General features: G+C 34.4%; 1 protein-coding gene across 3 annotated transcripts in view; it reads left to right on the forward strand.

The window, feature by feature from the left end:
- LOC140440990 (uncharacterized) overlaps positions 1-13,151 on the forward strand; it is a 141,497-nt gene that overhangs the window by 65,600 nt on the left and 62,746 nt on the right. The gene's annotated exons all lie outside the window — the stretch shown is intronic.

Consider the following 13,151-nt stretch of genomic DNA (forward strand, 5'->3'; position numbering starts at 1 on the left):
TGCTCAACCTAAGATGGTGAACACTCGTAGCTCTTCCCGGTCCAGCTCCCGTGACCGTAAGAAGCCCGTAGAGCAGGAGACAGGCCCTACTTCAGCCCTCCACGCCTCACGGCAACACTGGGAGTATCCATAATCATGATCTGGATTCCTTCTCATGTAGGAATCTCTAGCGAACTAGCCGACCTCTTTGCAAAACAAGCCGCGTCTTTTAATATGGAGACTGAAAACATATAATTACATACAGATTTATAGTCGTATTTTAAAAATATCATCTAAATGTGCTGGCAAGATTACTGGAATAAAATCCCTTCCAAGCTTCGTGATATCTATCCCACCATTAAAAAGCTTGAAATTCCTTCCATGACACCAAAAAACAAAATCTTAATTCACCGACTTAGAATCGGCCATATAAGACTAACTCATACACATTTAATGACTTCCCAAGATCGATCTACACGTATACACTGTGGTAATATTCTATCTGTTTAACATATTCTCGTAAAGTGTCCCTATTTCAACAACAACAGAAAAAAGAATCTTTTGAGTCGAAAAATATCGCTAGATCGCCAGATAAATTCCAAAAGCTTATTAATTTCCTCTATGAAATCAGGCTTTATCAGGAAATTTAGGATTTTTATATTTAATGTATTTCTTTATCGATTGTAATGTAATGTAATAAAATTGTACCTGTGTCAGTGACCTACGCTGTCGAGACATGTAAAGCTAAATAAAAAAAAATAACAACGTAGCAAAAACAAAATCGTTAGACCTAACCATACTGAGAAATGAGAACATAAAAAAATGTAGAAAAAGAAATTAACGAAAATTCCAGTAATATAAAAGACCAAATAAACAATAAAACTGATTGATAAAAGATAAAAAGTTAAATTGTATAAATTAAACCACAAAAGCAGTTCTTTATAGTCGATATTTCTTTTACGTTTTTAACAAAATTATAATTTACCATCACAATCTATAAATTAGAAACTATTATTCAAAACGAATAATGGTCTTATGTGCAATCCATTAAAAGCACATGTCACAAATAGCTGTAACGGTGGCGATTGTATGCATACTTATCTAAATATCAATAATAGTTCCAACTGCTGGTACATGAAAAACGGAGATACGCATATCGATTTGTGCCCACATCGTGAGCTGTTCTGTTTATCAACCATATTAAAAATGAAAATCGAGTCTAGCCTGGTCTATAATTTCAAATTGTGATAAATTGTTGTAATTGCTTAAATACCATTCAAGAACATGTTAGGCTTTATCGGAAGTTCTGTTCTGTAGATACATCGTGTGTATACAGATTTAAAGTAATAATTAACGTAATTGTTATATAAATAGAGGGGTCTTGAAGCAAAACCAGCTATCTCCACTTTGACAAATTTTTCAGGAAAGAGAATTTTTTAATAAAATTTTACCGTTTTATTAAAGTTTTATTTTTTTGTTTTTTATATTTATTTGTACATTGGCTTTAGTTATTCACAAAATTAACATAATTATTTCATTAAATTTTAAGTAGTTAACAATTTAAGTTTGGAGATTTCTGGTTTTCTTTCAAACACTTGGAGATTTTGCAACAGTAAAAACAATATATGAATGCAAAAAACACACATCTTCCTTGAAACTAAATTTTTATTGAAAATGAAATGAAATGAAATGAAAATTATATTTACTAATGTTTGTATTTTTAAAACGATTTCCGACGTGGAAATTGAAACGTCAATAAACGTACATTAACCTTTAATTGTGGCTTATTCCCATTTAAATAGTAATTAATTGTTTTTACTGTCATCGAATTTATTCATTTTATATATTTATTTCCGACTTACTGTATTAGATAAATGCGCCAAAATAGATAACCTACCAACCTTAGTTATGGTTTACCCCAGTTCTTTACCGATATTCCTTTTCCATTTTCGTTTTTGTTGAATTCTCTTACGAGCTCTTGTTGGTGTAACTGGAATAGCTTCAGTCTCCATTTTACATTTAATACCACAGAAGATAATACAACTAAAATTAACTGTTAAGCGATAAATTTAATAAATAAGTACTAATTCTTCTAACAAAATCTCAATAGCACTTAAAGGCGTTGCAATTTCGTCAAAGGTTGAAGCATGCAATACGCTGTGATCGGTAAAAACGGAGATTGCCGGTGTTGCCATTCGCGGACCGATGAAGATTGCTGTTTTTGCTACTAACCCTATTTTTTGACGTCAAATATGCACAAGATATTGAGGGTTTTGCTATACAATATTTTGTGAAGTTGTAGCAAGCAAGCAAGCAATTTGATTAAACCCAGTCTATGAGAAATGTTCACCCCTAAGAATTACGTTCGGGTGTAACAATTCATTGGAGCGAGGTGTGTTAACTCGAGTAAATACAGGAGTCACCCCACCTCGCTCCAATGCTCTAGACCATCCCTTTCCCCCCTATAGCACTCTGATGCGCGATAGGGGCACAACTATCAGCCAAATGCTCTTCATGTGGAGGTCCTGGGTAATAGAACCCCAACATGGTTTCCTAACCGATTGCAAAAACTCAGGACAGCGCATTGTCGCTATGATTCTGTTATCTTAAAGTGGCTTATCCGCGAACTAAAATTGCTTACTTGGGCCTCAAGTCTCCGCTCTGAGCCTAGGCTCAGTTCGGCGACTTAGTGCTCAAGGGGTTGGCCCTACGTGCCCGGGTTTTGGGGTTTTTGTTAATTTTTTTGGTGGCTTGCGCCGGTTTTTGTTAGTGTTTTTTAATTTTTTTGGTGGCCGAAGCCGGTTTTTTGTGCTTTTTGTAATTTTTTTTGTAGGTGGCCCTGAAACAAAAAATCAGAATTAGTATAAAGTCCATACTATGACATTGAAAATGTCACATTGAATATATATATATATATATATATATATATATATATATATAAACAATTTAACAATATAGACTTTATCGTCTATAGGCAACTGGGCCCACTCTGTGCTTTGCGATAGTCCTTGGGTGTTTTGAGCTACGAACTGTCTTCTATGTGCGTTGTTGTTATTTTGAAGTGTTTTCTCTCTAGTGTTTTTTATTTTCTCTCTAGTGTTTTATTTTTTCTCTCTGGTATTTATTTTCTCTCTAGTACTTTTTATTTTATTCTACTATTTGTTGTTTTGGTCTTTTGTGCTTCCATCTGTGGAAAGCGTCGTACCTCATCATCTCTCTTAGTATGTGATTGGGGTGGTTCTCTATTTCTGAAAACTTTATCCTGGCTTTTTCTTTCATCGTGTCTGTCACTCTGATTTGTTGCAATTCTCTGAAGAGGAATCTTTCTGCAAAGTATCTTGGTACGTTGACTGCTTCTCTTAGGCTGTTGTTGTGAGCCGCTTGTATTTTCTTTTTTGATGTGTTGCATACGTGTCCCCAGGCGAGGAATGCATATGTCAGTATGGGCAGTATTATGCTGTTTATTAGTCTTATCTTTGTTTTTATTCTAAGTTTACTTTTCCTCCCTGTTAGTCCTCTTATGGAAGCTCTTGCCATGTTTGCCTTTTTGTACTGTGGCTTCTACGTGTTTGTTGAATGTTAAGACTTTATCCATAATTACTCCGAGGTATTTTGCTTCGCTTTTCCACTCGATGGGATTATCTTGCACAGTTACCTGTTCTTCTGGTTGCTGATGTCTCTTTTTGAAAAGTACAGCCTGTGTCTTGTCGGAGTTTATTGCTATTTTCCATTTTAAACTCCATTCTTCTATGTCGTCTAGTGCTGTTTGTAGGTTATTTACCGCAATGTCTATGTTTCTATGTTTGGCCGCTATCGCTGTGTCGTCAGCATAGAGGCTTAGTCGTGTACCTGATGTTCTAAGTATGTCTGCTGTGTACATTGAGTACAGTAGGGGTGACAGTACCACTCCCTGTGGCACTCCAGCCTCCGGGTTCCCGAGTTCGGATAGGACTTATCCTATCCGGACTTTGAAACGTCGGTTGCTCAAGTACGACAAGATCAGTCTTGTCATTGCTCCACTGTACCCGTATCCTCTCATTTTGTATATTAGTCCTTTATGCCAGACTCTGTCGAATGCTTTGCTTACGTCTAGGAAGGCTGCTCCTGTGTATTGTTTGTCGTTGAATCCAGCTGCTATGTACTCTGTTAGTCAGTACTTTTAGCTCACTGGAGTGTTCTGATCTGAAGCCGAATTGGGCTTCAGGTATTATCTCTAGTCTGTCTGTTTCAGCTTGTAGTCTGCTCAGTATAATTCTCTCTACAATCTTGCTGATTGCAAGTAGTAAGCTTATTGGCTTGTAATTTTGCAAGAATGTGCTGTCTTTTCCGGGCTTTGGTAACATTACGACATGGGCCTCTTTCCATCTGTTCGGGAATTTCTTAAATCTTAGCATTGCGTTTATGATGTTAGTTAGGTATACTATAGCTCTCGCTGGTAAGTATTTTAGTGCCCTGTTTGTGATTTGGTCGGGTCCGGGTGCTTTTTTCGGCGAGCTATTTTTAATTAGTTCATTTATCTCCTCTGGTGTTGTAGGAGGGAAGTTGTATTAGAAATGAACACAAATATATAGATGGCAGCAATAACTCACTTTGGGGACAATATGAAGATTGCTGGTTTTGCTTCTATCCTCTCAATTAGTATGTATATTAGTATGTTATATGTTACTAGAAGGGCAGAATGATCTAATACTGACTGGAGTCTCGACAGAAATTGTGTAAAATAGGTTACATTAAAATTAACTAAAATTTTTAACTAAATCATAGTAATTTATATCCTGCGCTGAAATAAGTCCTTCTAAGCACACGTTTTCTCTGCTACTTCTTCTATACGAGGCATATATTTTCGTTGACATACAAAACAAAAATCATTAATTTTACAAGTATTCGTCAAATGGTAATTCTTTTCTCTTACACTTTATTACAGATTATGGTTTTCCCTAGCATACAATTACAAATAATAATCTTCGCCAACTTTATTGAAAGTTATATTCTTCGCGGCGTTTGTTGGAGTTCCATATGTCGTAAAATATAGAGAAGAAAAAAGAAACAGTACCTAGACTACTAGACTAGATTAGGAAGGACCTAGAAACAATGAAGGGCAACACGACCAACAGGCCAAGATTTATAAAAGACAATGCAGGACAATTGCTCACAGACGACGAGGAGATAAGCCGCCAATGCAGAAAGTATTTTGAGCAACTCCTAAATACAGAAAAACCCACAACGACAGGACAACAAAGACAGTACCAGTTAGCCGAACCTGAAATACCAGGGCCCACACTAGCTGAAGTAAAGTCTGTAATTTCGTCCCTAAAGAACCATAAAGCCCCAGGCGGCATGCAGGCGGAACTACTAAAAAAGGGGGAGAAAAGCTCCACCTTGAGATATATCACCTTATAAGAGAAGTCTGGGAAAGAGAAGAAATACCGAAACACTGGCATGAAAACCATATAGTACCTATGCACAAGAAGGGAGACAAACAAATATGTCGGAACTATAGAGGAATATCGTTAATCAATACAAGGTCATTCATGGATGCATAACCTGCGACAATGGTTCGGACTAACATAGACCGAACTGTTCAGAGGTGCCGTAAACAAAGTCAAAATAGCTTTGTTAATAGCCAACGTCCGAAACGGATAGGGCAAAGGAAGAAGAAGAAGAATACAACGTACAAAATTATATCCATAACACAGTCTAGCAGTCTAGAAGGCTAACTCCATACGCAGAGGAAATAATAGGCGACTACCAAAGCGGATTCAGACCGGGAAGGTCGACCATAGACCAGATATTCGTCCTACGCCAGGTATTGGAAAAAAACTGGGAATTCAACCGCGATGTGCACCAAATCTTCGTGGACTTTAAACAAGCTTACGATTCTGTTAGCAGAGAAGCATTGTGGGAGACCATGGTAGCAATGGGAGTACTTGGAAAGCTGGTACGATTAGCACAGGTGAGCACAGGGAACGCTTCCCCACGGATCAGAATTGGCAGCATCACTTAGGAGGAATTCCTCATTGACACCGGGCTTAGACAAGGAGATCCTCTTGCCTCCCTGCTATTTAATTTTGCACTGGAACATGCGATAAGGAAAGCTCAACCACAACTGACAAACGGATTTGCCGCCAAAGGATCAAAAAGACTATTGGCGTTTGCGGATGACGCGGACACAATTGTACAATCCACCAGAGATCCAAAATAAGTTTTCACCCTATTCGAAAACGGAGTCAAGTAAGTTGGTCTGAAGGTCAACGAGGACAAGACCAAGTACATGGTGGTTACGATGAATCCAAGACCAAGGGTTAGACAAAACTTAACAATCAATGAATACAACTTTGAACTCGTCAAAGAATTCAAGTACCTGGGAGCGATCATAACATCTGAAAATAAATATGAAAAGGACGTGGCAGCCAGGATCATTGCAGGAAACAAGGCATATTACTCATTGATGTCCGTACTTAAATCAAAAATACTCTCAATACCAGAAAAAATAAGAGTGTACAAGACAATAATTCGTCCCACAATAACGTATGAAAGCGAGACATGGACTCTTAAACGATATAAATTAAAAGAAACTTTCTGACAACTCTATTATTGATATCAAATTTTCGTTAGAAATTTATTTTAAGTTAATATTATAGTCTGTTTTCGTAGACATCAAAGTCGCAAGTCCGTTAAACCCCCAACGAGTGAAATAAAAAGGGGTCAGATCGCTACTATCAATAAAAAACGTTTAAGAACATTTTTGAGAGTGACCCTCGTCCTCGATTCAACCCAGTGTCGACTTTTTACATTATTAATGATCGGATATTTGTCTCTTTATTAGTTGCCATGTTGGTAGGAGGACGTCCTGGTCTTGATAAATATTAAAGTATCTTTGGGAAAGTACACGGTTTCGTGTAGCGATTAATTGTTGTGAAAAGTCAAAGTACTTTTTGTATTATTCAGACTTATTCAGACTGCGTGAGGTTCGTTCTTGTATCAGCAATCTTTTTCTGTCGAACAAAAAAGCTTTTATGAACGATCTGAGAAAATTTTATCACAGTTATCAGACATATTACAATATTTGTACATACATATACACATACACACACACACACACATTATTAGAAATTCCCGAAGCAGCATCACTATTTTTTTCGATTTATAAATTTCTCTTGCTGAGCTGATTCCAAAAATGTATACCACGTTGCTTGTACTTAGTACAGGGTGGGAAAAATGCAAAAATTCCAAGTTGCCTACAAAATAATAAATGAAGGATAAACGTAATAAACACATTAAATGAAATAACATATTGTTATACAGCTACTTTACTATTATGCAATTACTGTGATACATTTCCAAGAATAAACAAACGAAAATTTACAGTAAATGTTCAAATTGTTCTCTAATGATTGTGAGACATTGGCTGAACCGGCCATTACTTTCGTCTTTAACATTCTGTGGCATAGCGGGTATTATGTTCTGTATTTTTTGTCTTAATTGTCTTGTAGTTGACGGATAGATAGATAGATAGATAGAACGTTTATTGACCACTTTACATAAAGTTTGAAGTCCGTATAAAAAATACAATAAAAGATATAATAATGTAAACTTAAAATTAACTTAACCATATTGGCTAAAGTAATATACATATGTAAGTATTAGCAGAAGAATTAAAATTAAAAGATATTTAAGATAAAAAAATCTCTAACCAAAAAAAAAACAAACCTAAACTGTCACATAAAAAATCTTTGAAATATGGAAGTAACAAAAATGTGCAAATAATTAAGAATATTCCCGAATCGATGACTAAATAAACTAATACATAAGACTTAGTACATTTTAATAGCAATAATACAATGTGATATGTAGATAGTAAATCGACAGTATTCTGACCAAACTGGGTACACGTTATAAAGGTGTATTGAGGTATTCTGTCTTTGAGTAAAAACAATATGTTAAAAAATGCTTTCTGATCCTATTTTTAAACAGTGGTGGAGACAGAATTTTTATTTCGTTAGGCAGATAGTTATACAAGTGAATATCAATTGAATTCTTTGTGCTCTTTGATAGTCTGAATCGTTGTGACCTAATTAAATCCCTCGATCTTGTTAGATGATCATGTAATTGGGAGTTTATAGTAAACTTATTTTTATTATCGTGAATTTCCAACAGTGTTGCATACATATAAAGCGAAGGTAGATGCATAATACCCATGTTTAAAAATAATGGTTTACAATGATCCCTTAAATCCGCTCCAGCAAGTATCCTCACCACCTTCTTTTGTAATTTAAATATTCTGTCGGCATGACCAGAGTTGCCCCAAACAGCTATTCCATATTGTATATGACTATGAAACAATGAAAAGTAACACATTTTAAGGGTAATTTTAGGTACCAAATAAACCAGGTTACGCATTACAAATATTGTACTGGCGAGTTTAGAACTTAAGTTGTCTATATGGATGCCCCAATCTAAGTTGTCATCCATAAAAATCCCTAACAATTTGATGCTATATCCAAAAATGTGTCTTCGATCTGAACTGAAAACTATATTTTGATTTTTATCCTCGTTTAGTTTTAGTTTATTATGTGTAAACCAGTTTTTAATTTTAAGCACATCGTTTCCTATTTTGTTATTTAAATTATATTGATTCTGGTCGGTACTAATAACGGTTGTATCATCTGCAAAACATATACATCTTAAGGGGTGGGTATAATGAAATATATCGTTGAGATATAGAAGAAAAAATGTAGGTCCTAATATAGACCCTTGGGGAACTCCATGTTCAACATTGTGAAAATTGGAGTAGTTATTATTTAAAAAAACGGCCTGTTTTCTGTTTATTAAATACGATCGAAATAAATTAAGAGCATTTCCCCTTATGCCATATTTGTGCATTTTGTCTAAAAGTAAAGTGTGTGAGACACAATCAAAAGCCTTAGATAAGTCACACAATGTTAAAGACACGAAGTGACCTCTCTCTAGGCCATCAACTACTTCCCTTACAATTTCCTGAATTGCTTGAGTAGTGCTGCATTTTTTTCTGAAACCATATTGATAACAATGAAGTATTTTGTACTTTTCTATGTACTCTATTAAGCGGTTATTCAAAATACTTTCAAAAATTTTACCAAGAATGGGAATAATAGAAATAGGGCGATAATTTTCAATTTCTTCTGGAGATCCTTTTTTGAGTAGCGGTAACACTTTTGTTACTTTTAATACATCGGGAAAGATTCCTTCGATAAGGCAAAGATTATAAAGTATGACCAGTTTATCAATAATAATATCCAGAATTTCTATCACTAATTGTTTGTTTAAGAAGTAAAAATCAGTGCATTTTGAGTTTTTCAAGCTGTATAATGTATTCCTAACTTCAGTATCACTAACAGGTGTTAAAAACAACGAGTGGCAAGGGGAGTATATTCCCTCCAAAAAATTCATGGCATCATTTTCATCTGTCTCATCTAACGAGTTCAATATATTTCCCGCTACCGAAGTAAAGTAATTATTAAACTCGTTTGATGAAATATTACATGAAGTTACTTTTTTATTTTGAGTTTTATTCCTATGATAATTGATGACTTTCCAAGAATCTCGAGATATATTATCAGATTTTAAGAAAAACTGCTCATATGCCAGTTTTTTCTTTATTGATATTGTTAATTGATAGTGTTTTTTGAATTGATTATACAGAGTGTAATCACTAGTAAGGTTAGCAGTAATTTTTATCTTCGAAAGGTTTACTCGCATTTTCCTTAGTTCATCGTCAAACCAAGAAACAGGTGCCTCAAAATGAATTCTTGACTTTTTTACTGGAAAGCAAACTTCAGTTAATTTTACATATGTGTCAATTATGAACTCAGCTAATTCCGTTGCTGTTATTGAATTGTTTATTAACGACCAATCCACAGATTTTAGTGATTGTTTTAACATTTGGGTGCCTTTACATGTTATGTGTCTTCTGAATATCCTATCATTGTCAATTTGATCAGATTTTATTTTTAAATTCAGAAATTGAGCACAATGATCAGCAAGGCATGGGTCTACAACACCACACCCAACTATTTCATTATCTATATTTGTTAAAATATTATCTAAACAACTTGCTGATGTAGCAGTGATTCTTGTAAATTCATCAATCCTCATAGTTAAACCAAAAGAAGAAATTAGATCGGAAAAATATTTTAATTCATTTGAAGTGCCTTTGAAATCAATATTGAAATCCCCAATTATAATTGTTTGAACATAATTATTAGAACAGAATATTAATAATTTTTCAAATAGGCCTAAGAAAATTTGGAAATCTGCGTTACCTGTTCTATACACTGATACTAGAATAGTTTTTATATCTATAATTTCCAAAGCACAAAATTCACCTTCATATTCACAAGATATATCATTTAAAGAAACTGGACGTGTAGATATTTTGCCATCGCAGAAAATAGCAACACCCCCATGTTCTCTACTTTTTCTACAGTAACAAGTTGATAAAAAGTATCTGTCAATTATCACTGTTGTTAATTCAGATTCTCTAAGCCAATGTTCAGAAAAACACAAAATATTGTAAGTTTTATCTTTTAAAAAAATGTTAAGTTGATCAATTTTATTTAATAAACTTTGTGTATTTATATTATCAGGTCTGTTTGTGGTTTGTGTAGACTTTAGATTTTAAATAACCCCATAAACAGAAATATAATGGGTTAAAACCATTCCACTGGTCCCCTTCTTTCTATCCACCGTCGTGGAAAAGTTCTGCTTAAAAAATCGAGCACAGTTACGGCGAAATATGGCGGTGCGAAATATGTTGAAACCAGATTCTGCGATCTAAATTAGTGGGTATTTGAATATCAGGAAAAGCTGGATCAGATCAGGAATTAATGTATTTTGTAGGAAATCTAGATACATTGCTCCTGCTAAACATTCATCAAAAAATTATGGACCAATAATTATATTTTTCACAATACCGGCGTATAAGTTCGTTTTCTGTGGTATTTGCACATGGAACACTTGCATCTAGTGTGGATTTTCATTAGACCAATAACGGGTGTTTTGTCGGTTAACATGACCGTTCAAATGAAACGTTGCCTAGAACGAAAATAAAACGTTATAAATGCAATTGTTAGGTTGGTTCATCATATACTTGCAGAATTCGTTCTTTGGTTAAAGACGTCTTCAGCCAATTCATAGATAAGACGTACTTTATAAGGATGGTTATTTATCTTTTTAAAAATCTTTTATACTGAAGACTTTCAAACACCAATAAATAAAAAAAAGTTATAACATTTTATCTACTCTTGCTGTTAAAGTGTCACTTTATCTACCCTTGCGGTTAAAGTGATACTTTATGTACTCAAAACAGTTGTTATAGCAACACTTTAACATTAGCTATGGAAAAAAGGCAATTGATTATTAAAATAATCATTGCTATCTTGTAATATTAATAATATGTAGCGTTTTTTATATTAAATGTTTCAGGGTATTGCAAAATAAGATGAAAAAACACAACTTTATTTTTATACCCTGCATATGAACGTTCACATTTCTCAGAAAAAAATTGTAGGGTAATTCCTTAGAAATATTATGAAATAACAATCATCGAAATCCAATCATTGGCTCAGAAGAAAAATAGCTTCAAACTTATTATACATTTAGGGTGGTGCAGTAATTTTGGAGAGCAGTTTATATAATATATATGAGAAATTTTTGAAAAAATTTTATTACCCAACCAATATTTTCATTTTTTTTTTACAGTTATCTCGGCGTACGTGTATAATAAAGGTGCAGTCATTAACACCTTTTTGTTAGAACAACTTTTGTCAGTATTTAAATATTTTTATCAGCATGTTTAAAAATTAGAAACTATTATTTAAAACGATAAACAAATTTGGATACAAACTGTTAGTCTATAATCAAACTAACGGTTATTTTCAACTGGTGCTGGTATAGAAAAAAATGTGCATGTGTAATATTATTTTATCTATTTCGTATTTGACATTTTCCTTTTGCTTTTTCTTAGTCGTTGACCTGGTATCTGGACTTGATCCTTCATGGAGTTTCATTTTTTATCATATTCTTAAAAATTATATTTGACAAGGACACCTCCACTCAGTAATTCCCTACATTTATGGCTGTAAAATATTTAAAAAAAAAGTACATTACCTATACGAAACCTTACGAATAAAATAAACTAAGTTACAACATTAAAGTTTAGAACTTAATCTGTCAAATGAATATTCTACTATGAATACTTCCCTTTTTATTTTAAAATTTATTTGTATAATAATTGATGACAGTCAGACAGATATTAAAGTTACAAAGACTAAACTGGCTTGGTTACCTAGAAAGAATGGCAGATAATCATTACTTACTTACTTACTCCGTGGCGTTACAACCCTTCGTGGATTTTAGCCGACTCGACAACATCTTCTTCTTCTTCCTATGCCGTCCCCATTAACGGAGGTTGGCGACCACATTTTTAAAGGCTTCTCTATCTTTTGCAACGTGGAATAATTCGTCTACAGTCATGTTTGTCCAGTCTCGAATATTTCGCAGCCATGACTTCCTCTTTCTACCTATTACCTTTTTGCCATCGACTCTACCCTACATGATGACCTGCAGAAGACTATATTTATTATTTCTTAGTATGTGTCCAAGGTATGCAGTCTTGCGTACTTTTATCGTTCTCAACAATTTTTTGTCTCGACCCATTCTTCTCAGCACTTCCTCATTGGTGACCCTGGCAGTACATGGGATTCTCAACATTCTCCGGTATATCCAAAGTTCAAAGGCTTCAATCTTTTTAACTATTTGCGCTTTTAGTGTCCATGTTTCTACCCCGTACAATAGTTGCGACCAGACGTAACATTCAACAAACCTCAGTCTCAGCGCAATATTCAGATTTTTGTCACAGAACAATTGTTTGAATTTTAAGAACGCTGCCCTTGCCATTTCTATTCGTACCCGGATCTCTTGGTCTGGATCTAATTCTGTGTTGATGTAAGCTCCCAGATATTTATATTTTGTCACTCTCTATATTTGCTGTCCACCAAGAGTTCTTCTTCTTCGTCTAGCCATTCACGTCCACATCTGAACATAAGCCTCTTCAAGTCTCCCTTTCCATTGTTTTTATTGTACGCTACTTGTAGCCAATTTTGCCCGGCAGTCCTTTTCAGATCATCTGTCCA

This window comes from Diabrotica undecimpunctata, chromosome 5 (assembly GCF_040954645.1).
Source record: "Diabrotica undecimpunctata isolate CICGRU chromosome 5, icDiaUnde3, whole genome shotgun sequence".
NCBI classification, from domain to species: domain Eukaryota; kingdom Metazoa; phylum Arthropoda; class Insecta; order Coleoptera; family Chrysomelidae; genus Diabrotica; species Diabrotica undecimpunctata.